This window comes from Microcaecilia unicolor, chromosome 10, assembly GCF_901765095.1.
Source record: "Microcaecilia unicolor chromosome 10, aMicUni1.1, whole genome shotgun sequence".
Taxonomy (NCBI): Eukaryota; Metazoa; Chordata; class Amphibia; order Gymnophiona; family Siphonopidae; genus Microcaecilia; species Microcaecilia unicolor.
In genome coordinates, this window is record NC_044040.1 from 70468159 (window position 1) to 70492760 (window position 24602).

The 24602-nt window shown below is 46.2% G+C and overlaps 1 protein-coding gene across 3 annotated transcripts in view; it reads left to right on the forward strand.

Annotated features, from left to right (window-relative positions):
- The window catches only part of ANO6 (anoctamin 6), a 261187-nt gene that overhangs the window by 80358 nt on the left and 156227 nt on the right, over positions 1-24602 (forward strand). The window lies entirely within an intron of this gene.

A 24602-nucleotide genomic window follows, 5' to 3' on the forward strand; every position in this document is an offset into this window, starting at 1 on the left:
TACTGATCCTGAGGAGAAAAAAATATATTATTTTCAGCTTGAACTATGGATCTGAAGAAAGAAAGGCGATTTGGAATCATACAGATTTTTCCTGTTGAGATAGACTTTGAATCTGAATTAATAATAAGGAATCTCTTGAACTTAAAGAAAGCAAAAGAAGATTTATTATAATTCTATACCTCCTAGAAAATCCACCATTCAATGGGAATTGAGGCTTGGTGTATGAGTGAAAGTGAATGTTCATTAAAAAAAGACCTGCAGCAGTGAAGAGGACCTGCTTTCTTTAGACAGGTTAAGGAAAAGTAAAAGAAAGTCAGGCCGGAATCCAGGACAGGAAAATTAAGTTAGATTTTACAATACAGGTTCCTGAAACATTCAGGCTTCCATTTTGTAGTTGCACACATACAGGGAGGCAGACTCACTCTTTTTTATTTTCTTTAGGAATAGTTACTCTGGGAAAACACTTGGTCTGAGGTAACTTGGCTGAACATGACTACTGCATGGTAAAAGCAGGTCTGAGGTGTTTAATCCTGGTAGTGAGGGGTAACATTAGTATAATTTTATAACAAGACATCTAACCCCCCTGTTTACTAGGCCGCACGGCAATGCAGACACAGCCCATTCAAAGTGAATGGGCTGTGTCAGTGCTAGCGCACCTTAGTAAATAGGGGGGTAAGATAATAGGGCAAGATGGCAACTATTTTAAACAAATTTTATAAAAACACATAGGTGCCTCTCATTAAACCTGCTGAAATCCCACCTAGACAGAAGGTATGGACATTCCACCTGCTCGAAAGGGGGATGTAAATTTACACACCTACACTATGTACAATCATGCATATGTTACCAGTATACATGTAAAATGCAACTCCACCCATGCTTCCTCCTGAGCATGCTTACTGTACAAATATACGCTGGCTTGCACCAGATGTACTTTTAAGTGTTACCTAATTTTATAAGAACCTATTTATGTATGGAAATTGGCATTTGATGGACCACAGTGGTTTATAAAAGCACCCTTTAATCAACTGTTTACTTCATTGCAGTCATCTGTATGTGCTGTGTACATAATGATGATAGTAATAATCAGGACTGGTCTAACCATTAGGCAAGTCTAGCAGTTGTCTAGGGCAGCAGATTTGGGAAGGTGGGAGTGAACAACTGCATCCAAAGCGAAAAAGTAAAAGTAAGTCCTTTCAGCTGCACAACCTCAAAGAACCTTCAGTGCGTACATTTACATGCAAGACAAAGGTTAACATTTTAAAGTATCACTTCCAATTATGTGATTTTATATAAAGCTAAGAGCAGGAGAGGCTCCTGGTCGGTTACATTGCTTATAGGGGCTATCCACTGATACTCAGTGCAACTGAACTGGTTAGTACCAATAGCCATCTATTTTGTGGGTGGTCTGGGGGTGGCGTCAGCACTTAGGTGGTTAAGTGCCAATATTTAACACTAGGGCTGCTGAGATGGGGGGGGGGGGGCGGCAAGGAGGACAAAATTCCCTGGGCCCAGGCTCCAAAGGGGACCCAGTGTTGCTGCCATGGCAGCAAGGCTTCCTGGTGGTGGTGGTGGCACTGACCCAGGCAGCCAAGCAGGCAGAAGAACACTGCATTCATTGGTCTCTTGCTCATGGGTTATCGCATTAACTGGTTGTCTTCTCTGCCGCTGCAAGTCTTTCTTTCTGCCTCACTCGACCCACCTCCTCCTGACTGTGACTGCTTCCTGTTTCAACCTTGGCAGGAAGGATCTGCGGCGGTAGAGAAGACTCAGAGTTAACACGTTTATGCGATAACCCAGTCCCATCCGGCACACAGCACAAGCGCTGCAGGAGCGAAGACAGACAACCGGTCTGAGGGGGAGCACTGTAAGACGCTGAGGTAGTGTCATGTTTGATAGATAAAATTACTTTGGTTGGTACGTGGGGGAGGGGGGTGCAGGGGGCCCTTAAGATTGTTTGCCCAAGGCCCAGCTTTGTCTCTCGGCGACCCTGCTTAGCACTTAACCTCCTCAGTTAACTGGACAAATCAGACCACATAAAACACAGTCTTATCTTTATCTGGTTTCATTTAGAGGTAGATGCACTAAACGTTTTTCATCGTTAAATGAGCCCTCAGGGAAGAATTTCCTATCCTTTCCATGCACTTAAGCCTATTTTCCGACGACAGTAGCAGCTAACGAAAACGGAATGGAGATGAGCAATTAGTGTGAAAACCCCATTGAAACGACATGCACTAACCTTTTCCGATTGCCTTTACGCAGGAAAAAGGCAGGAAAACTAACGAGAGGTCTGGACCTCTCGTTAGGACAGCTCCGTGGCAGGAAAAAGTGTTAAGTGAAAAAATAAACAAACTTTGAGCCAATCCCAGCGCATTAGCAGAGCTAAAAGCGCTGTGATTGGTCCAAAGGACCTCAGAAAACACATAAAAAAATAAAAATAAAAAAAGGATCGGGAGGGGGCAAGGGCGCTCATCAGGAGCGTCCTGTACGGACGGCCTTGCCCCCCCCCCCCCCCCCGCTGCTCCCCACTTTCCGCCGCTCCCCCCACCCCGAAAAAGCAAACTTCTAGAAGCCCCTGCCCCCCTCCCTTCCTCACTACTCTCTCACCTCAGCTCCGCCTCCCGACATCCTCCGTCCGTGCCCCGCCCCCTTTTGGGGTCGTCGCCGCCATTCCCCTCCTCCATCGGGCCCCCCTTCCTCTTACCGGGCCCGTGCAGCGCCTCTCTCCTCTGTCCGAAGGCGCTGCACGGGCAAGAAGAAAGCTGAATCAGCTGATGCCTGCCTTCGCGATGGCGCGTCTTTCTTCTGCTGCGCCCGCCCCTGTCTGACGTCAGTAACCTACGTAGGTTACTGACGTCAGACAGGGGCGGGCCCAGGAGGAGAAAGACGCTCTATCGAAGCTAGGCGAAGGCAGGCATCAGCTGATTCAGCTTTCTTCTTGCCCGTGCAGCGCCTTCGGACAGAGGAGAGAGGCGCTGCACGGGCCCGGTAAGAGGAAGGGGGGCCCGATGGAGGAGGGGAATGGCGGCGACGACCCCAAAAGGGGGCGGGGCACGGACGGAGGATGTCGGGAGGCGGAGCTGAGGTGAGAGAGTAGTGAGGAAGGGAGGGGGCAGGGGCTTCTAGAAGTTTGCTTTTTTGGGGTGGGGGGAGCTGTCACGACTATGGCCGTGACTACCCTCATACTTACCCTGTTTCAGGGAGTCAGTGGCTGTGCTGGCTTCTGCTTGTCTCTGTCTCTGTCTTAGTTTCTCTCTGGCTCTGTGTGCTGATTGCCCTACTGAACCTCACCTGTGTGGGCTATGCCTCTTCCAAGATGGCTGCCGCCTCTTCGTCTCTGCCAGTATCCAAGATGGCTCCCGCTGTTACTTTCTATGGGATGCCTGCTCTGAGTGTCAAGCCTCTGTTTGGTTGCAAGGTGATTGCTGCACCTGTGGCTCTGGTGTTGATGGGCTTTATTAGTCACCTGAAGACTACAGTCCTGGCCTTTGCATTGCCATTTCCTCTGCAGTGCCTTAGGTCCCGAGGTTAGTGTGCTGTTAGCACCGTTTGCTTTCCTTGTCTATTGTTCTGTGGGCTTCCAGCCCTTCTGTGTTATTTGCTCTGTGGGTCTCCTACCCTTCTGTGGGTTTTCAGCCCTTCTGTGTTTATCGCTTGTGGGTTTCCAGCCCTTCTGTGTTTATAGCTCTGCAGGGTTTCTGCCCTTCTGTGTTTATTGCTCTTTGGGTTTCCTACCCTTCTGTGTCTAGCTCTGCTAGTTCTCTGTGTTTGTTTCCTGTGTATGACTTGTTAGCTTGGGCACAGCTTTGTTGTTAGCTGGTGTATAGCTTTACTAAGTCTCCTGAGTTTGTTCTGTGTATGTTTCCAGGGCATGACTTGTTAGCTTGGGCACAGCTTTGTTGTTAGCTGGTGTATAGCTTTACTAAGTCTCCTGAGTTTGTTCTGTGTATGTTTCCAGGGCATGACTTGTTAGCTTGGGCACAGCTTTGTTGTTAGCTGGTGTGTAGCTTTACGAAGTCTTCTGAGTTTGCTCTGTGTCTGTTTCCAGTGTTTGACTTGTTAGCTTGGGCACAGCTTTATTGTTAGCTGGTGTATAGCTTTTCTAAGTCTCCTGAGTTTTTGCTCTGTGTATGTTCCTGTGTATGTCTGGTTGCCTGGGTATAGCTTTCCTACTAGCTTGTACAGTTGACTATGTCTTCTTGTGTTTAGCCTGCTGGGTTTCCGTGTGTGTTTCTTTTGCTTCTGGAGCTTCTGCCCTTGTTCTACCTGTTGCCAGTTCTCCTTGATACTGAGGCTCCAGCCGTAGTCTTGTTCCTTGTCCTGACCATTGCTTGGAATCTGCCTGCTGCCGGAACACGGACTTTCTCTGCCTTGCCTTCGCCTAGGTACCAGGGGGCACCCCTGGACCTTCCTTCCTGTTGTTCCTGTAAGTCCTACCGGCTGCCAGAACCTGAGGGCTCAACCCGAGGGGGAGGCAGTCAAGTGTAGGTGAAGCTTAGGTCCAGGGTGTTCCAGTTCCGTTCCAGTGTGTTCCAGTCCAGCGGGTTTCACTCCGGTATGTTCCTGTCCAGTGGGGCCACTCCGGTGTGTCCAGTCCAGCGGGCCCCACTTCAGTGCGCACCTGTCCGGTGCGTTCCAGTTCCGAGTGTTCCGGTGTAGAAATCCAGTCCGGAGTTCCGGTCCAGTTTTGTCTCCTCTCTACCTGGAGGGTGATTTTGCCTTAAAGGACTCACAAACCCCGCGCTCCCGGGGAAGAAGCCTGAAGGTATGCAAAGGACCTCGAGAGCGCGTCCCGCATGGGCGGGCACGCGACAGAATGCAAAGGCCATGAGTCCGGCAAGATCAGCCGTCCAGGTTGGCTACCTGTCCACAGCTTCGTTCCCTGTGGACAATCCAGGGTCCAGCACCAGTGCAGTTCCTGATTATGGTGTGGATTTCTACAACCCAATTTTTTCTCTGAACCCTGTTTTGACGCTCCATGATTACCGGGAAATACTTTTGTCTGATCCTGCCTTGAAGGATACTCCTGAAGCAGCAGCTGAAAGAAAGCGTCTCTGGTGGCGTCTGGTCCGCCATAGCCCAGTTTCTGACATGAATCCTGCTATCTCGCTCTGGGATTACCGCCTCAGACTTCTGGAGGAGCCAGCTCTGCGGGATACTCCGGAGGCTGAGGCCGAAAGAAGACGCCGGGGAATTCCTCCGCTCAGGTCCCCTCAGCAGAGCAGCCTGCGGTACCATAGCGGGTTAGTTCCTATTCAGGATTACAGTCCACCAGCGCTGAGTCCAGTCCGAGGAGGGTTTCAAGCAGAGCCTTCGAATCCTGTTCGAGTGAAGCCGCCAGCTAAGCTTCTGAGTTCAGCCCGAGGGACGGTTCTATGCAGGTCCATGAGGTCCGGCCAAGTGAGACGGCGTACCAAGCCTCTGATTCCAGTCCAAGAAGGGCCGACACCTAGGTCCCTGAATCCAGTCCAGGGGGTGCTTCATACTGAGCCTCCGATTCCAGTTCAGGTGGCGCTCCCAGTCAAGCCTCTGAGTCCAGTCCGAGGGACGCTGCAAATTGAACCTCCGATTCCTGTTCGAGTGGCACAGCTGACCGAGCCTCCTGTCCTCCTTCAAGTGGCAAGCCCTTTGAAACCCCTGAGTCCAGTCCGAGGGATGCTTCTGACGGAGCCTCAGATTCCTATGCAAGTGGCGCTCCAGGTCGAGCCTCCAGTCCTCGTTCAAGTGGCACGCCCTTTGAAGTCTCCGAGTCCAGTCCGAGGGAAGCCTTCGATGGAGTCTCCAAGGCCTATGCAAGTGGCACTCCGGGTCAAGTCTCCAGTTCTTGTCCAAGTGACCCGTCCAGTCCAGCCACTGAGTCCAGTGCGAGGGGGGCTTCTAATCAAGCCTCCGGTGCCAGTCCACAGGGTGGTTCAGGTGGCACCTCCGCTTCCAGTCTGGAGGGTACCTCCAATCAAGCTCCGAAGGCCAGTTCGAGTGGCGCTTCCGCTCGAGCCTCCGATCCCTGTCCAAAGGGTGTGTTCTGTCAAGCCTCAGTTAAAGTCCAGTTCGCGGGGCGCTCCCAGCCAAGCTCCTGAGTCCAGTTTGAGGGGCCCTGCCAGTCAAGCTTCTGATACCAGTCCGGGTCCCGGTCCCGGTTCAGCTCCTGTCCAGAGTTCCCGCTCCAGTCAAGACTCTGATTGTAGTCCGGGTCCCAGTCCCGGTTCAGCTCCTGTTCAGTCCGAAGCAATAGCTGAGAGAAGATGTGTTCAACGGCTTGGGGCCCGGAGAAACCCATTTTCTGCATTTCAGCCTGCTAGCATGCTCTGGGGATCCCAGGGCCGTCCCCTCTTGAACCCTGCTCGGCAGACGCTGCCTGAAGCTAATGTTAGAGAGACGTCCCAGTCCGGCCAGAGGGGGGCGCCCAGCCTTGCAGCTGAATCTGCTCCGAGTTCCAGTTCCAGCCAAGATGCTGCACCTGCTCCAAGTTCCAGTTCCAGCCAAGATGCTGAGCCTGCTCCGAGTTCCAGTTCCAGCCAAGATGCTGCACCTGCTCCAAGTTCCAGTTCCAGCCAAGATGCTGAGCCTGCTCCGAGTTCCAGTTCCAGCCAAGATGCTGAGCCTGCTCCGAGTTCCAGTTCCAGCCAAGATGCTACACCTGCTCCGAGTTCCAGTTCCAGCCAAGATGCTACACCTGCTCCAAGTTCCAGTTCCAGCCAAGATGCTGAGCCTGCTCCGAGTTCCAGTTCCAGCCAAGATGCTGCACCTGCTCCAAGTTCCAGTTCCAGCCAAGATGCTGAGCCTGCTCCGAGTTCCAGTTCCAGCCAAGATGCTGAGCCTGCTCCGAGTTCCAGTTCCAGCCAAGATGCTGCGCCTGCTCCAAGTTCCAGTTCCAGCCAAGATGCTGAGCCTGCTCCGAGTTCCAGTTCCAGCCAAGATGCTGAGCCTGCTCCGAGTTCCAGTTCCAGCCAAGATGCTGAGCCTGCTCCGAGTTCCAGTTCCAGCCAAGATGCTGAGCCTGCTCCGAGTTCCAGTTCCAGCCAAGATGCTGCGCCTGCTCCAAGTTCCAGTTCCAGCCAAGATGCTGAGCCTGCTCCGAGTTCCAGTTCCAGCCAAGATGCTGCATCTCAGACTCTAAGCCGGCATAGTGGTTGCCCAAAAAGACTTCCTGGTTTCAAGGGCCACTCCTCTTTTCAAGTTCCAGTTGTGCTTGCTACTGCCAGTCCAGTGATTCATGTTGGTGTGTTGAAGCCCATCAGGAGGTTTCACCACACTTACCCTTGGACACCTGAATCCCCTGTGGGGACCGGGAGGGGGGTCTTGAGGGGGAGGTACTGTCACGACTATGGCCGTGACTACCCTCATACTTACCCTGTTTCAGGGAGTCAGTGGCTGTGCTGGCTTCTGCTTGTCTCTGTCTCTGTCTTAGTTTCTCTCTGGCTCTGTGTGCTGATTGCCCTACTGAACCTCACCTGTGTGGGCTATGCCTCTTCCAAGATGGCTGCCGCCTCTTCGTCTCTGCCAGTATCCAAGATGGCTCCCGCTGTTACTTTCTATGGGATGCCTGCTCTGAGTGTCAAGCCTCTGTTTGGTTGCAAGGTGATTGCTGCACCTGTGGCTCTGGTGTTGATGGGCTTTATTAGTCACCTGAAGACTACAGTCCTGGCCTTTGCATTGCCATTTCCTCTGCAGTGCCTTAGGTCCCGAGGTTAGTGTGCTGTTAGCACCGTTTGCTTTCCTTGTCTATTGTTCTGTGGGCTTCCAGCCCTTCTGTGTTATTTGCTCTGTGGGTCTCCTACCCTTCTGTGGGTTTTCAGCCCTTCTGTGTTTATCGCTTGTGGGTTTCCAGCCCTTCTGTGTTTATAGCTCTGCAGGGTTTCTGCCCTTCTGTGTTTATTGCTCTTTGGGTTTCCTACCCTTCTGTGTCTAGCTCTGCTAGTTCTCTGTGTTTGTTTCCTGTGTATGACTTGTTAGCTTGGGCACAGCTTTGTTGTTAGCTGGTGTATAGCTTTACTAAGTCTCCTGAGTTTGTTCTGTGTATGTTTCCAGGGCATGACTTGTTAGCTTGGGCACAGCTTTGTTGTTAGCTGGTGTATAGCTTTACTAAGTCTCCTGAGTTTGTTCTGTGTATGTTTCCAGGGCATGACTTGTTAGCTTGGGCACAGCTTTGTTGTTAGCTGGTGTGTAGCTTTACGAAGTCTTCTGAGTTTGCTCTGTGTCTGTTTCCAGTGTTTGACTTGTTAGCTTGGGCACAGCTTTATTGTTAGCTGGTGTATAGCTTTTCTAAGTCTCCTGAGTTTTTGCTCTGTGTATGTTCCTGTGTATGTCTGGTTGCCTGGGTATAGCTTTCCTACTAGCTTGTACAGTTGACTATGTCTTCTTGTGTTTAGCCTGCTGGGTTTCCGTGTGTGTTTCTTTTGCTTCTGGAGCTTCTGCCCTTGTTCTACCTGTTGCCAGTTCTCCTTGATACTGAGGCTCCAGCCGTAGTCTTGTTCCTTGTCCTGACCATTGCTTGGAATCTGCCTGCTGCCGGAACACGGACTTTCTCTGCCTTGCCTTCGCCTAGGTGCCAGGGGGCACCCCTGGACCTTCCTTCCTGTTGTTCCTGTAAGTCCTACCGGCTGCCAGAACCTGAGGGCTCAACCCGAGGGGGAGGCAGTCAAGTGTAGGTGAAGCTTAGGTCCAGGGTGTTCCAGTTCCGTTCCAGTGTGTTCCAGTCCAGCGGGTTTCACTCCGGTATGTTCCTGTCCAGTGGGGCCACTCCGGTGTGTCCAGTCCAGCGGGCCCCACTTCAGTGCGCACCTGTCCGGTGCGTTCCAGTTCCGAGTGTTCCGGTGTAGAAATCCAGTCCGGAGTTCCGGTCCAGTTTTGTCTCCTCTCTACCTGGAGGGTGATTTTGCCTTAAAGGACTCACAAACCCCGCGCTCCCGGGGAAGAAGCCTGAAGGTATGCAAAGGACCTCGAGAGCGCGTCCCGCATGGGCGGGCACGCGACAGGAGCGGCGGAAAGTGGGGAGGGGGCAGGGGCTGCTAGAATTTTGCTTTTTCGGGGTGGGGGGAGCGGCGGAAAGTGGGGAGCAGCGGGGGGGGGGGGGCAAGGCCGTCTGTACAGGACGCTCCTGATGAGCGCCCTTGCCCCCTCCCGACCCTTTTTTTTTATTTTTGTTTTTATTTGGGAGCCATGTGCTTGCGATTTGACTGTGTTTTGACTGTTTGTGGCATGCGCAGAGCAGCTAACATAACGCTTGGCTGCTCTGCGCATGATTTGGGGGCCGATTAACGATGTGTATTGTGATTCTTTGATACATTGTACGTTTCACTACCGATCTCAGCATGTGTGACTTTTTTTTTTGGTGCATTTTTCGTTATTTTAAAATCGTTAGGGACTTTAACGATTTAGATTTTTTTACGTTTGGTTGCTGCATCTGCCTCTTAGGCAGTTAAGTGCTGAATACCTATGAAATGCCTACTTGAACTGTAAGGTTAATAAAAATAGTACATGTAGATGAGTCATTTTGAGGCTTGGCTGCTGTTGGAGTATATTCTAAACACAAAGCTACAAATCCTGTTCCACCACATTGTTTTGTAACAGAAACAGTAACAGTTTATACTCTTCTCGCTGCATATGTTTGTCTTTTGAGGGAAAGCTTGCAAAGTTCTTGAAGCAAACTTAAGTGTAAGTCCTAACTTGTGATAGAACTTAAGGTCTGGTTCTTATCCTGTTCTTTCCTGTATTGTAGATTTGAATCCCTTCATCCTGTGTGTGTTTCTGATCTGTTTCATGAATACTGGAAATGTATGAACTGAAAATGTTTGTTCATATTGAAGAGGAAGATGTACATAACAAACTTTCTTGGCACTTGTGAATGGATAAAGATAGTGAGGATGATACTCAGCAGGTCTTATATAGTAGCATAGTAAATGATGACAGATAAAAACCTGTGCGGTCGATCCAGTCTGCCCAACATTATCAGTTCGTGATTAAACCAACAATCCAGCAATGTTATTAACTAACACATTTTACTCACTAAATTCCACTTTTAGAATGTCCTCCACTCCTTCACTGAGTTACACAGTACCCTTCTCATAGCATACATTATGAATGTGGTATGAAAAACATATACTTGATCCTTATCTATCTTTGCCATTTTGGGGACCCAGACCATAGACGTCTGCCCAGACTGCCCAGCATTGGCTTCACTTCCCCATTGCTAGAATTGCACCACTCCTACTCATCATAACACAGCAACAGCTATGAGGTTATTTAAGTTTCGTTTTGATACTATCCACTTTCTATTTAGGGATCCTCTGTGTTTAACCCATGTGGTTTTGAATTTCGTCACTGTTTTTGTCTCCACCACCTCCCCCAGGAGGGTATATCTCAGGCATCTACCACCCTCTCTTTGAAAAAGTATTTCCAGATGTTACTTCTAAGTTTACCACCCTGCAGCTTCAGTTCATGTCCTAGTTTTGCCACATCCTCATCTCTGGAAAAGATTTGTTTGTATATGATTACTGTCAAAATGGCTCCTATCTGGGTAAGTTTCACTGACTGGGTCCATACCTGGATTTTCAGTGGCATTATCCAGTCAAACCACATTGGTACTTTCTGGATAGAGCTAGGACTGAGCTAACGTGGAGGCAGGAGTTACCTAGTTAGCAGCAATGCTCATTCCACTAACTGGGTAACTATCTGGATAAAGTTGGCCTAACTATATCAGGACAGTTATCTGGGTTCTGGTGCAAATATTGGTGGTATCCAGATAAGTGCCGGAGGCCACTTTATACCCAAGTATTCAGCACCAGTGTCGGGGTATAACCTGGCAGTGAATATCCAGGCATAAAATGCCCATGGCAGCTGGTGTTTAAAAGAACAATGACCTCTACGAGCTAAATATTGAGCCAAGAATTACTGCCAGTGTGCCCTATGGAGTCTCCCAGCACCAGTGTGTCTAAATGGGTTAATCTTGTACATACAATGACAGTAGCCGAGTACAGGCATATTCTCTTAAACTGATTTGCTATATTCATTCTTTAAGTATGTGTACACCTATCTGAGATAGGTAATCCGCTTCCTTTTTCCATCCTTTACTTGAAAATGCCTGATCACTATGCTTGGTGCAGTAACTGGAGACAGGTGCTGCAACCACTGCACTCCAACAGAAGTATAGCCAGGTTTTGATGTCAGGGGGAGCAGACCTTTTATAAAATAGGCATCGGTGTGAAGCTGAAGGGCTGGTCTGCATAGGCGCCATTTTATTCAAAATCCATTTGGGGGAGCAACCACTCCCCTTGCACCCCACCCAGCTACGCCTCTGCACTCCAAAACATAAATTTACAAGGCAAAGTAGACACAAACCTTGAGCAAAATAAAAAGTATAAAATGCTGGTGGTAAACGGCCTATTTTGGGGCTATGTTTAGTTCTGGGGCTCCCTCTGGTGATGCCTGTAGCTAGCTGTAATAAATAATTCTTAATTTTTTCTGCTTTGTGTGCTGGTTTTTCTTTTGAATTTATCATCCTTTCTCTCCGCGTGGTAGTTAGAGACTTAATTCGAGTGTTCCTTCTTTTGATTGATTGATGCTGGATCCTCCAGGATTTGTAGCAATTGCTCTGCCTTCCTCCTGACACTTACCCTCTAATTCTATAAACATATGTGCACAATTTGATGCTTAGGGCTAGATTCTATATATATATCGTGCCTCAATTTCCATGCAGAAATCAAAGCATATTCTCTAATGTACACCTAAATTAAAGTGTACATTATATAATACGGTGGAACACATTACAAAAAGCCTTGAAAACGACGTACGACCACCTAAACTTCCGGAAATCACTAAAAACCAACCTGTTTAAAAAGGCATACCCTACCGGTCCAACTTAAATGCCTAATCTCTGCAACACAACCAAACTAAAGCACATAATGGACATAACACAACTCTTCCGTTCTCCGATTCCCTAATGTGGCTGTGCCACATGAACTTGATCTTACCATATCACCCTGTATTTGTTCACACCGGAGCCTGCAAAGGCCTCTCCGGTACTATGTAAACCACATTGAGCCTACAAATAGGTGGGAAAATGTAGGATACAAATGTAACAAATAAATAAAAATAATGCTGCTCCGCACGACTAAATTTAGTTGCAGTTAATTACGCCAACTAAAACCTGGTGTAAATCCCGACATGTAAATTAGGCACAGAGCGGGTGTATTCTATAACAAAAGACACAGATTTTAGAAACACCCACGACCCGCCCATTCTACTCCCATAACCACACCCACTTTTCAACCATGCGGCTTAGAATTTACATGCACCATGTTACAGAATATGCTTAGCGAGTTGGGGTGCACATAAATCTTAATGCCAGTTAGTGCTGATAATTGCTTGTTAACATCAAATTAACAGCACTGAATTAGCTAGTTAAACAGTTAAGTTATTTGCATTGTTATAGAATACACTTCAGTTTCCGTGTGGAAATTAAAACACCATAGAATCCCGGGATTAGTGTGCGAAATTGCACACACGAGTTTTAGAATAGTGCCAGTTACACGCATAACTTAATTGGTAAATTAGCTGCTAATTGGCATTAACAAACAATAATTGGCTACAATTGGTGTGAATTGGCGCTAATTGACACTAATTTGAGTTACGTGCATAACTGCCCTTAGTTGGTATTCTACAAATTCATAGTAACATAGTAGATGACGGCAGAAAAAGACCTGCATGGTCCATCCAGTCTGCCCAACAAGATAACTCATACTTGCTACTTTTTTGTGTATACCCTACTTTGATTTGTACCTGTGCTCTTCAGGGCACAGACCGTATAAGTCTGCCCAGCACTATCCCCGCCTCCCAACCACCAGCCCCGCCTCCCGATCTTGACTAAGCTCCTGAGGATCCATTCCTTCACCACAGGATTCCTTTATGCTTATCCCACGCATGTTTGAATTCTGTTACCGTTTTCATTTCCCCCACCTCCCGTGGGAGGGCATTCCAAGCATCCACTACTCTCTCTGTGAAAAAATACTTCCTGATATTTTTCTTGAGTCTGCCCCCCTTCAATCTCATTTCATGTCCTCTCGTTGTACCATCTTCCCATCTCCGGAAAAGGTTCGTTTGCGGATTAATACCTTTCAAATATTTGAACGTCTGTATCATATCACCCCTGTTTCTCCTTTCCTCCAGAGTATACATGTTTAGTTCAGCAAGTCTCTCCTCATACGTCTTGTAACGCAAATCCCATACCATTCTCATAGCTTTTCTTTGCATCGCTTCAATTCTTTTTACATCCTTAACAAGATACGGCCTCCAAAACTGAACACAATACTCCAGGTGGGGCCTCACCAAACGACTTATACAGGGGCATCAACACCCCCTTTCTTCTGCTGGTCACACCTCTCTCTATACAGCCTAACAACCTTCTAGCTATGGCCACCGCCTTGTCACACTGTTTCGTCGCCTTCAAATCCTCAGATACTACCACCCCAAGATCCCTCTCTCCGCCCGTACCTATCAGACTCTCCTCGCCTAACACATACGTCTCCCGTGGATTTCTATTCCCTAAGTGCATCACTTTGCATTTCTTCGCATTGAATGTTAATTGCCAAACCTTAGACCATTCTTCTAGCTTCCTCAGATCCTTTTTCATGTTTTCCACTCCCTCCTGGGTGTCCACTCTGTTACAGATCTTAGTATCATCCGCAAATAGGCAAACTTTACCTTCTAACCCTTCGGCAATGTCACTCACAAATATATTGAACAGAATCGGCCCCAGCACCGATCCCTGAGGCACTCCGCTACTCACCTTTCCCTCCTCCGAGCGAATTCCATTCACCACCACCCTCTGGCGTCTGTCCGTCAACCAGTTCCTAATCCAGTTCACTACTTCGGGTCCTATCTTCACCCTATCCAGTTTATTTAAGAGCCTCCTGTGGGGAATCGTGTCAAAAGCTTTGCTGAAATCTAAGTAGATTACGTCCATAGCTCGTCGATGATTCAATTCTCCTGTCACCCAATCAAAGAACTCAATGAGATTCGTTTGGCACGATTTCCCTATCGTAAAACCATGTTGTCTCGGATCTTGCAGCTTATTGGCTTCCAGGAAATTCACTATCCTTTCCTTCAGCATCGCTTCCATTACTTTTCCAATAATCGAAGTGAGGCTTACCGGCCTGTAGTTTCCAGCTTCTTCCCTATCACCACTTTTGTGAAGAGGGACCATCTCTGCCGTTCTCCAATCCCTCGGAACCTTTCCCGTCTGCAAGGATATATTAAACAAATCTTTAAGAGGACCCGCCAAAACCTCTCTGAGCTCCCTCAATATCCTGGGGTGGATCCCGTCCAGTCCCATGGCTTTGTCCACCTTTAGCTTTTCAAGTTGTTGATACACACTTTCTTCCGTGAACGGTGCTCTATCCACTTCATTCTCATTTGTACTATTTCCAGTCCATCGCGGTCCTTCTCCAGGATTTTCTTCTGTGAAAACAGAACAAAAGTATCTATTTAGCAAATTTGCTTTTTCTTCATCATTTTCCACATAGCGGTTCGCAGTATCTTTTAGTCTCACAATTCCCTTTTTAGTCATTCTCCTTTCACTAATATACCTGAAGAAATTTTTGTCACCCCTCTTTACATTTCTAGCCATTTGTTCTTCCGCTTGCGCTTTTGCCAGTCGTATTCAATATGCAAAACCCATAGCGTTCTACTGCAAGAGGGCCATGGACCTGGGAGGGGCATGAGCAAGTCAGAGGCATCTCTTGCACTTATGCACACAGGTTATACCATCATTATGCATCTAACTGACAGCAGTTAGGCACGGCAAAACCAAAAAGAAGGCAAGACAATCTTCCACAGAGATGAACACAAAGTCAGAAAAGTTGAAGATGCTAAACACAATCACCAGTGAATCAAGAAAAAGTTTATTGTCCAGTCAGTATGCTGACAAACCCAACACAGGCCGTTTGAGCTACTGTATTGCATCCAGATCTTTACAGTAAGATCATACAGTTGACTAATAAGACCCCTAACGAAGGCTGCAATGCTGGAACACTGCCCGTGTTGGGTTTGCTGACTGGACAATAAACTTTTTCTTGATCCACTGGTGATTGCATTTGGCATCTTACACTATTGTGAATTTGTGAGCAGTTAGGCATGAGCATTTATTTCAGCCATTGAACTACCCTGTGCTCATGCCTAAACTTGGGCACATAATTGCTGATGTGGAGGGGCATAATTGAACGAAAATGTCTATCTCCATGGGCGTTTATCTCCGAGAACGGGTCCGTGAAGGGGCGGACCGAACCGTATTTTCGAAAAAAATAAACGTCCATGTTTTATTCGACAATTTGTGAGCTGGGTGTTTTTGTTTTTCAGTGATAATGGAAAATGAAAGCGCCCAGCTCAAAAACGAATAAATCCAAGGCATTTGTTTGTGGGAGGGGCCAGGAGTCGTAGTGCACTGGTCCCCCTCACATGCCAGGACACCAACCGGGCACCCTAGGGAGCACTTTTACAAAACCAAAAAAAAAGGTAAAAGAGCTCCCAGGTGCATAGCACCCTTCCCTTGTATGTTGAGCCCCCCAAATCCCCCTCAAAACCCACTGCCCACAAGTCTACACCATTACTATAGCCCTAAGGGGTGAAGGGGGGCACCTACATGTGGGTACAGTGGGTTTGGGGGGGTTGGACGACTAAGCATTAAGCAGCACAATTGTAACAGGTAGGGGGGGATGGGCCTGGGTCCACCTGCCTGAAGTCCACTGCACCCCCTAACAACTGCTCCAGGGATCTGCATACTGCTGCCAGGGAGGTGGGTATGACATTTGAGGGTGAAAATAAAAAGTTGTGAAACATCATTTTTTTGTGGTGGGAGGGGGTTTGTGACCACTGGGGGAGTCAGGGGAGGTCATCCCCGATTCCCTCTGGTGGTAATCTGGTCATGTAGGGCACTTTTTGGGGCCTTATTCGTAAAAAAACAGGGTCCAGGAAAAGTGCCTTAAATTCTAGCTACAAACGCATACTTTTTTTCCATTATCGGCAAAAGGCGCCCATCTCTCCTCGGCTGATAACCACGCCCCAGTTCCACCTTCGCCACGCCTCCGACACGCCCCCGTCAATTTTGTACACTTCCACGATGGAGTGCAGTTGAAAACGTCCAAAATCGGCTTTCCATTATACCGATTTATTCGTTTTTGTGAGATAAACGTCTATCTCCCGATTTGGGTCGAAATCTAGGCGTTTTTCTCTTTCAATTATAAGGCGGATAGAATTCACACGTAGCGTGCATCATCCCAGTGCCTAACTTTAGGTGCTCTATAGAAAATTACTCCCATAGGGGTTAATGTTCAGCCCATGGTTGTAAGCGGCTTGTAAGCCGACTCATCCCAGATATTCAATACCAGGGTGTGCATGGCTCCCAGCATTGCATATCCAGATGGGTGTTGCTGTCCCAGATTAAAGCCCTTTGAATTTCAGGTCAATAGGGGCTAATTCTGTAAGGAGCCATCTAAATTTAAGAGGGAAGAACATGCATAAATCCCAATATTCTATTCATGTATGCATATAAGTGGACACATACATAAATGCCTATTTTCCGCCTACGCATTATTCTATAAGTACAGTGGTGGAAATAAGTATTTGATCCCTTGCTGATTTTGTAAGTTTGCCCACTGACAAAGACATGAGCAGCCCATAATTGAAGGGTAGGTTATTGGTAACAGTGAGAGATAGCACATCACAAATTAAATCCGGAAAATCACATTGTGGAAAGTATATGAATTTATTTGCATTCTGCAGAGGGAAATAAGTATTTAATCCCTCTGGCAAACAAGACCTAATACTTGGTGGCAAAACCCTTGTTGGCAAGCACAGCGGTCAGACGTCTTCTGTAGTTGATGATGAGGTTTGCACACATGTCAGGAGGAATTTTGGTCCACTCCTCTTTGCAGATCATCTCTAAATCATTAAGAGTTCTGGGCTGTCGCTTGGCAACTCGCAGCTTCAGCTCCCTCCATAAGTTTTCAATGGGATTAAGGTCTGGTGACTGGCTAGGCCACTCCATGACCCTAATGTGCTTCTTCCTGAGCCACTCCTTTGTTGCCTTGGCTGTATGTTTTGGGTCATTGTCGTGCTGGAAGACCCAGCCACGACCCATTTTTAAGGCCCTGGCGGAGGGAAGGAGGTTGTCACTCAGAATTGTACGGTACATGGCCCCATCCATTCTCCCATTGATGCGGTGAAGTAGTCCTGTGCCCTTAGCAGAGAAACACCCCCAAAACATAACATTTCCACCTCCATGCTTGACAGTGGGGACGGTGTTCTTTGGGTCATAGGCAGCATTTCTCTTCCTCCAAACACGGCGAGTTGAGTTCATGCCAAAGAGCTCAATTTTTGTCTCATCTGACCACAGCACCTTCTCCCAATCACTCTCGGCATCATCCAGGTGTTCACTGGCAAACTTCAGACGGGCCGTCACATGTGCCTTCCGGAGCAGGGGGACCTTGCGGGCACTGCAGGATTGCAATCCGTTATGTCGTAATGTGTTACCAATGGTTTTCGTGGTGACAGTGGTCCCAGCTGCCTTGAGATCATTGACAAGTTCCCCCCTTGTAGTTGTAGGCTGATTTCTAACCTTCCTCATGATCAAGGATACCCCACGAGGTGAGATTTTGCGTGGAGCCCCAGATCTTTGTCGATTGACAGTCATTTTGTACTTCTTCCATTTTCTTACTATGGCACCAACAGTTGTCTCCTTCTCGCCCAGCGTCTTACTGATGGTTTTGTAGCCCATTCCAGCCTTGTGCAGGTGTATGATCTTGTCCCTGACATCCTTAGACAGCTCCTTGCTCTTGGCCATTTTGTAGAGGTTAGAGTCTGACTGATTCACTGAGTCTGTGGACAGGTGTCTTTCATACAGGTGACCATTGCCGACAGCTGTCTGTCATGCAGGTAACGAGTTGATTTGGAGCATCTACCTGGTCTGTAGGGGCCAGATCTCTTACTGGTTGGTGGGGGATCAAATACTTATTTCCCTCTGCAGAATGCAAATAAATTCATATACTTTCCACAATGTGATTTTACGGATTTAATTTGTGATGTGCTATCTCTCACTGTTACCAATAACCTACCCTTCAATTATGGGCTGCTCATGTCTTTGTCAGTGGGCAAACTTACAAAATCAGCAAGGGATCAAATACTTATTTCCACCACTGTACGTGCTAATATTTTCTTAGGTATACTTTCCAAGTGGGCATTCACATGAGTGGAGTTTGGGTGGAACATGGGGAGGGAACACATTTATGCACATGCAATATAAAATTGTCAAAGGACACATGGGCAGACATTCTGCAATCTAGGCACAAACATTTACACCAGCTCTATGAATGGTATAAGTGATTGTGCCTAAAGTACAGGTGCATTGTTTGACCTATTGCTTTAGTATTCTATAAAGACAAGTAGGCATCTACTTTTCTTTATAGAACAGTCTTCAAATAGGTGCATTCTTGCTGCCCCTTTATAGAATTACTCTCTATCCTGACATATGTTACTATAGCTTAGCGGAGATTGGGTGGCAGAGCGGTGGTGGGAGGCAGGGCTAGTGGTTGGGAGGCGGGTCTAGTGCTGGGCAGACTTCTATGGTCTGTGCCCTGAAAATGGCAGATACAAATCAAGGTCAGGTATACACATAAAGTAGCACATATGAGTTTATCTTGTTGGGCAGACTGGATGGACCGTACAGGTCTTTCTCTGCCGTCATCTACTATGTTACTATATATTAAAGAAAGCGAAAAGTTTTAAAATGTGCTAAACACCTATTTCTTTCTCATGTGTTTGCTATGTTAGCTATTTGTGGTACTCACAGGGCACAGTTCTATAAAGGGTGCCTATCCAAATGGGGGCGCACAGAATTTGGCGTATCTGAAAATACATTATGATTCTATATGCCCTTCATCAGATAGGAACATATGTTGGACTTAAGCTTCACACTCCAATTTGGCAGGGTACATAGCATTCTGAGTGTACTGTTACAGGTGAACGACCTACAGAATAATATCACATGCACAGGGAACGCAAGCAAAGAACATGGCTGCCATCAGAATGCTGAACTGAAGCAAGCAAGAGACCCTCCTGCTGGCCAGGCTCAATTTACCCAAAATGAGGATGATGTTTGCAGAGCCTGACCATAGGAGAGACTACTTGAGAGTCCAAAGAGCCTGGGAGAAAGTGCACCTTAGCTTCAACAGTCAGGCAGATGTACATAAAGAGGTAAGTGCAATCAGAAGGGCAGAGCAGAGAGGACATTTCTAAATGGGAGATGGAAGGGAAATAGAAGTTTGCATGAAACCTGATGGCACACACTACTGTGTGTTGTAGCTGATGAGCAATGGATATAGCTGCTACAGCTACTCACAGGAACTGTGCACTGGTTTTGAAAAGGGAGAGAGAAAGAGGTTAGAACTGTGCATAGGGTGCATGTGAGCCAATCACATCCTACAAAGGCAATCCTACCAGAAGTACACATGCATTCATTTCTCATGTATACCCACAGTGTGAGTGCAAGGATGTAGGAAGCATTGCTTAGATCAGGTATCTAAATATCCCATAAGGCAAGAGTTCTCAACCCAGTCTTTGGGGTACATCTAGCCAGTCAGGTTTCAGGATATCACAATATATATGCATAAGAGATTTGCATGCACTGCCTCTTTTGTATGCAAATCTATCTCATGTATATTTATTGTGAATATCCTGAAAACTGACTGGCTAGGTATGCCCCAAAGGCTGGGTTGAGAACCACTGCCTCATCACTCCTCACATTGCGGGAGTTGGCAGCTTTCAGTCTTTATTTCCATGCAATTCCATTTCTAGCCTTCCTCTTTTCACCAACATATCTGAAAAGAGTCTTGTCAACTCTCTTAGTTGGTCCTTTACTAAGTAGCAGTAAACCCAATGCGGGATTACAGCTCAATAATCTGGAACTACCGCCGGGCTACCACAGCAGCCTGGAGTTAGTTCCCACCCCCAGTGCATGCCATTTCCGGCGATATAAAATATTTTTTATTTTTGTAGCACCAGTATTTACCCAGCAGTAAACAGGCAGAGCTGCACACTGCCTGGTTACCACAGGGTTAGCAACCCGTGGTCCATCTAGTCCAGTATCCTGCTTCCAACAGTGGCCAGGAAATTTTCTAAACCTTTTTTAAACCCAGATACACTAACCGCTGTTACCGCATCCTTCAACAATGAGTTCCAGAGCTTAACTATTCATTGAGTGAATAAATATTTCCTCCTATTTGTTTTAAAAGTATTTCCATGTAACTTGATTGTGTGTCCCATAGTCTGTGTACTTTTTGAAAGAGAAAAAAAATTGATTCCCTTTTACCTGTTCTACACCACTTAGGATTTTATAGACCTCAATCATATCCCCCCCTTAGCTGTCTCTTTTCCAAGCTGAAGAGCCCTAACTTCTTTAGTCTTTCTTCATGTGAGAGGAGTTCCATCCCTTTTATCATTTTGGTCACTCTTCTTTAAACCATTTCTAATTCTGCTATATCTTTTTTAAGATAGTGACCAGAATTGAACACAATACTCCAGGTAAGGTCACACCATGGAGCGATACATTCTTTGTCATATTTTCCAACCCTTTCTAATAATTCCTAACATTCTGTTTGCTTTTTTTGGCTGCCACTGCACACTAGGCAAAAGATTTAAGCATATTGTCTATAATGACACCTAGATCTTTTTCATGGCTCCTAAGCTGGACCCTAAGATCAGGTAACTACGATTTGGGTTATTCTTCCAAATGTGCATCACTTTGCATTTCTCTTCATTAAAATTTCATCTGATATTAGGTTGCCCAGTCTTCCAATTTCCTAAGGTCTTCCTGCAGTTTTTCACAGTCCGCATGTGTTTTAACAACTTTGAATAGTTTTCCGTCTTCTGCAGATTTAATCACCTCATTTGTCGTTCCGATTTCCAGATTATTTATAAATGTGTTAAATAGCTCCGGTCACAGTACAGATCCCTCTGGTACTCCACTATTCACCCTCCTCCATTAAGAAAAATGGCCATTTAACTCTACGCTCTTTTGCATTTATTTTTCAGCCACTTGTTTGAAGAACCATAGACGCTTCCTTTTTTTTTTCTTGGTTGTTTCCATTCCTGTTATAAAAATCTGTTGCTCTATTAATAGCTGCTTTCAGCTTGGACCACCGCCCTTCCTATTTTCCTATGTCTACCCATCCCATCAGCTGTTTGTTCAGGTACTAAGGAAGTAGCCTAGTGGTTAGTGCAGTGGCCTGAGAACCTGGGGAACTGGGTTCAATTAACAATACACAAAAGATCACTGTGAACCCACCAAAAAGCTAAACTCAAAATTAACAACAAAAGTTAAAACAGTGGGAGGAAAAGCCTCAGACCCAGGCTGGAATTTTTATCCTCACAGGCATAAAAACCTCCACTGAGAAAACCTTGTTCATTTTTAAATCCAAAAATACTTGAGTAAAACATCAGAAGAAGAGTAGAAAATAGCAAGAGAGTTCATGTAATGGCACTTTCATGGATGGTTTCCCTTGAAAAAGCTCTTGGGCAAAACTGGACTCCATTGGGAGCTAAAAGATAAGTGTCATTTTGACTATGAACACATAAGCTTACTATTTGCTTGAGATATTTTGATTTTCACTGAACACTGTTTAAAAGAAAAGAAAAGGGCAAGAATTTATGGAAGCTTTTGGCCAGTGATGAAGTGAGTCTTTTGAGTACTGAAATTTTCTATGAGACATCATTGAGTACCACAGACTTTTGAGGTCTTTTCCTCCATTTTTTTGTTTTTTATATATTAAAAAAACAGCTTACTAAGCACTTGGTATTTAAGTCCACAGTTTTTTTTTGGTTAGAAGGTATTCTTAAGTTCTGTGGAAAGTTTGATCTCATTGTAAAAATATGGCACACACACAAAAATGAACAAAAGAAGCATCATAAATTTGAAATAAGTACATGAAACAAAATATTTTCCTCCACCCCTAGTGGTGGCTCCTATTGAGCTACTCCAAACAGAAAAACAGCTGCAGCTCCTTCTGTCAGCAGCAACCATTGTCATTATGGGGGTAATTCTATAAAGGGTCCTTTTATTAAGCTGTGGTAAGTGCTAGCACACACTTACCACACCTTTAAATGGCTTACTGCGGAATGCAGTAATGCATACAGGCATCCTGCAATAAGTTTCAAATCGGCATTCATAGGCGGTCGGTGGCCCAACTGTTTGGGGAGGCTAAAGGGGGTGGGGTTAGGGGTGTGGCCAGGGGTGGAGCTTAAATCCATAATTGTCTGATAACATGTAGAAAAAAATAAATAAATAAAAATAAAAGTCACAATACCTTTTATTAAATTTAGATATTAGATATGTATCATATGTCAAAGAATAAAGTGGTTGCTCAAAGCATATTCTAACCACAATCGCTCAACTGCAAAACACTATGCACACCTTTGTCCAAAACACACTCAGAACCTTACTGTACCATAAATATTACACTGGGCAGACCTAATACACCAATATACCACCCATACGGAAAATGCAGACTGTCAACAATATGAAACAAGGGATCATATCATCACAATTCTCATGTAGAGCCACAAAACACCCTAATTCATGTTTAATGTGGGATAAAATGCCATAAATAAGTATATAAATATAAACTTTTAATGTTGAGCACCTGATTCTCAAAGTGGAGATATTCCAAACACTATAATGAAAATAAAATGATCTTTTCTACCTTTGTTGTCTGGTGACTTTTTCTGATCATGCTGGCCCAGAATGCATTCTGCTGCTATCTGTCCTCAGTGCAGGTCAGGAAGTCATCCTCATTAAATATCTCCCTGGCAACCCAGGATACCTCCAGCCAACCCCCCCTGCTTTCCCAGCAGTAAGGTAAACAAACCATAAACCAATTTCTACAAATGCTAGGGGGCTTTCACTGCAGCTCCTGCTGTGAGGATGGAGGTAAATCAACAATTTAATCCCCTCAGAGCGGCTGGACTCCACAGCTGATCCATTCTGCTGCAGCAGGGGGGAGGCTTAGCCTCTCCAAGCCTCATACCAGGCGCCTATGTTGGCATTCACTAATCACATGCAAAAAAATACATTTTTTGTTGGAGGGGCACTTCTGGGAGTCGGAAAATAGGCATTCCCATGTTTATCAGTTAGTGTGTCTGCATTACCATGTGCTAACTGGTTAGCGCAGGATTACGATATGAGGCCTTACTGCCTACAAAATAGGTGTCAGTAAGTGTTCACGCGGTAATTCTTTTTAATGGCCGCGTACCAATGGCAACATTAGCGAATGACCATTAATTGAAAAAATAAGAAATTGGCCATTTTCTAGACATGGTAAAAATGGCCTTAGCATTTGGGAAAACCCCATTTAAGGGCGCACTAAGGCCACTTTTTACCACAGGTTAGTAAAAGGACCCCTTAAGGAAGGTACCAGTGTTTAGGGGAGACATTTAGCAAATGCCCTTATACAGCAAGATGATCTTTAGCAGTAGTACTACGAGACCACTGCTAGAGGTCAGCATTTTGAAACCAGGTGCTGGCAAGGGCAGGAGTACCTGGTGATCATTCCTGCCTTACCCCTCTAGAAAGCAAGGAACTTTGAAAATAGACTTCCTGGTGCCTACTGGAGTTTAAGGAGGGGGGATTCCAGTTGCTGGCAGGGCTTAATTTAATGGAGCTTAATTTGGGGCGGGGGGGCATTGGGAGGGGAGCTTGATTTGAATGGGGTTGTGATTGGAGGGGGTGGAGTTTTTGGCCAGCACAACACAGCCCCTTTAAGATGCTCCCGGGACATTAAAGTAACCCCAGCTATATTTTCCTATTATAATGTGGTTTGTGATGTTCACCACAAACTGTGTTATAGAATTTACATAGTAATGAGTTGTTTTGCATCCCTTTACTATGTACCCCACGGTGACTTAAATAACATTGTGTTAGTCAAGAAAATCTGCATTACTGCTCTTTAAGTCATAATAAAAGGCAAATAACATGGGTTATTGCCCTAAGGCAGCTTGAAAACTTCCCCCCTTAGGTGCCAAGGGCATGAAAAAAGTGACCAGAACACCAGCACATATGTGTGTACGTGTGCACATACACAAGTAAATGGCAATATTCTGCTACATGCTATTCTATAAGTGACTGAGCTCTAATGGGTCCCATGAGAAACATAGGGGCCCTTTTACAAAGGCCCCCCTGGCAGTAATTTCAGATTTTGTACCCACCCATACCGCCTGGATGATTTATTTATTTCCTCCCACGTGCGTCATTTCTGGCGGTAATCAGCACTTGGTGTGCACTGACCAGTCACTGCATGTATAGCATGTGAGCCCTTACCGTTAAGTCAATGGGTGGTGTTAAGGGCTCAGGCTGGTTTTGGGCGTGCGCTGGTTTCAGTTTAACCCAAGCCCCTTTTCCCGTCCCATTAAAAAAAAGCCCTTTTTTGCAGACGCGGTAAAAACTAGCCCGGCGCGCAATACACGTGCCTACAGTACTGCAGGTCACTTTTTACCACGGCTTAGTAAAAGGACCCTTTAATGTTCTATGTTATTCTGGATGACAGAATTATGTAAATTTTCAA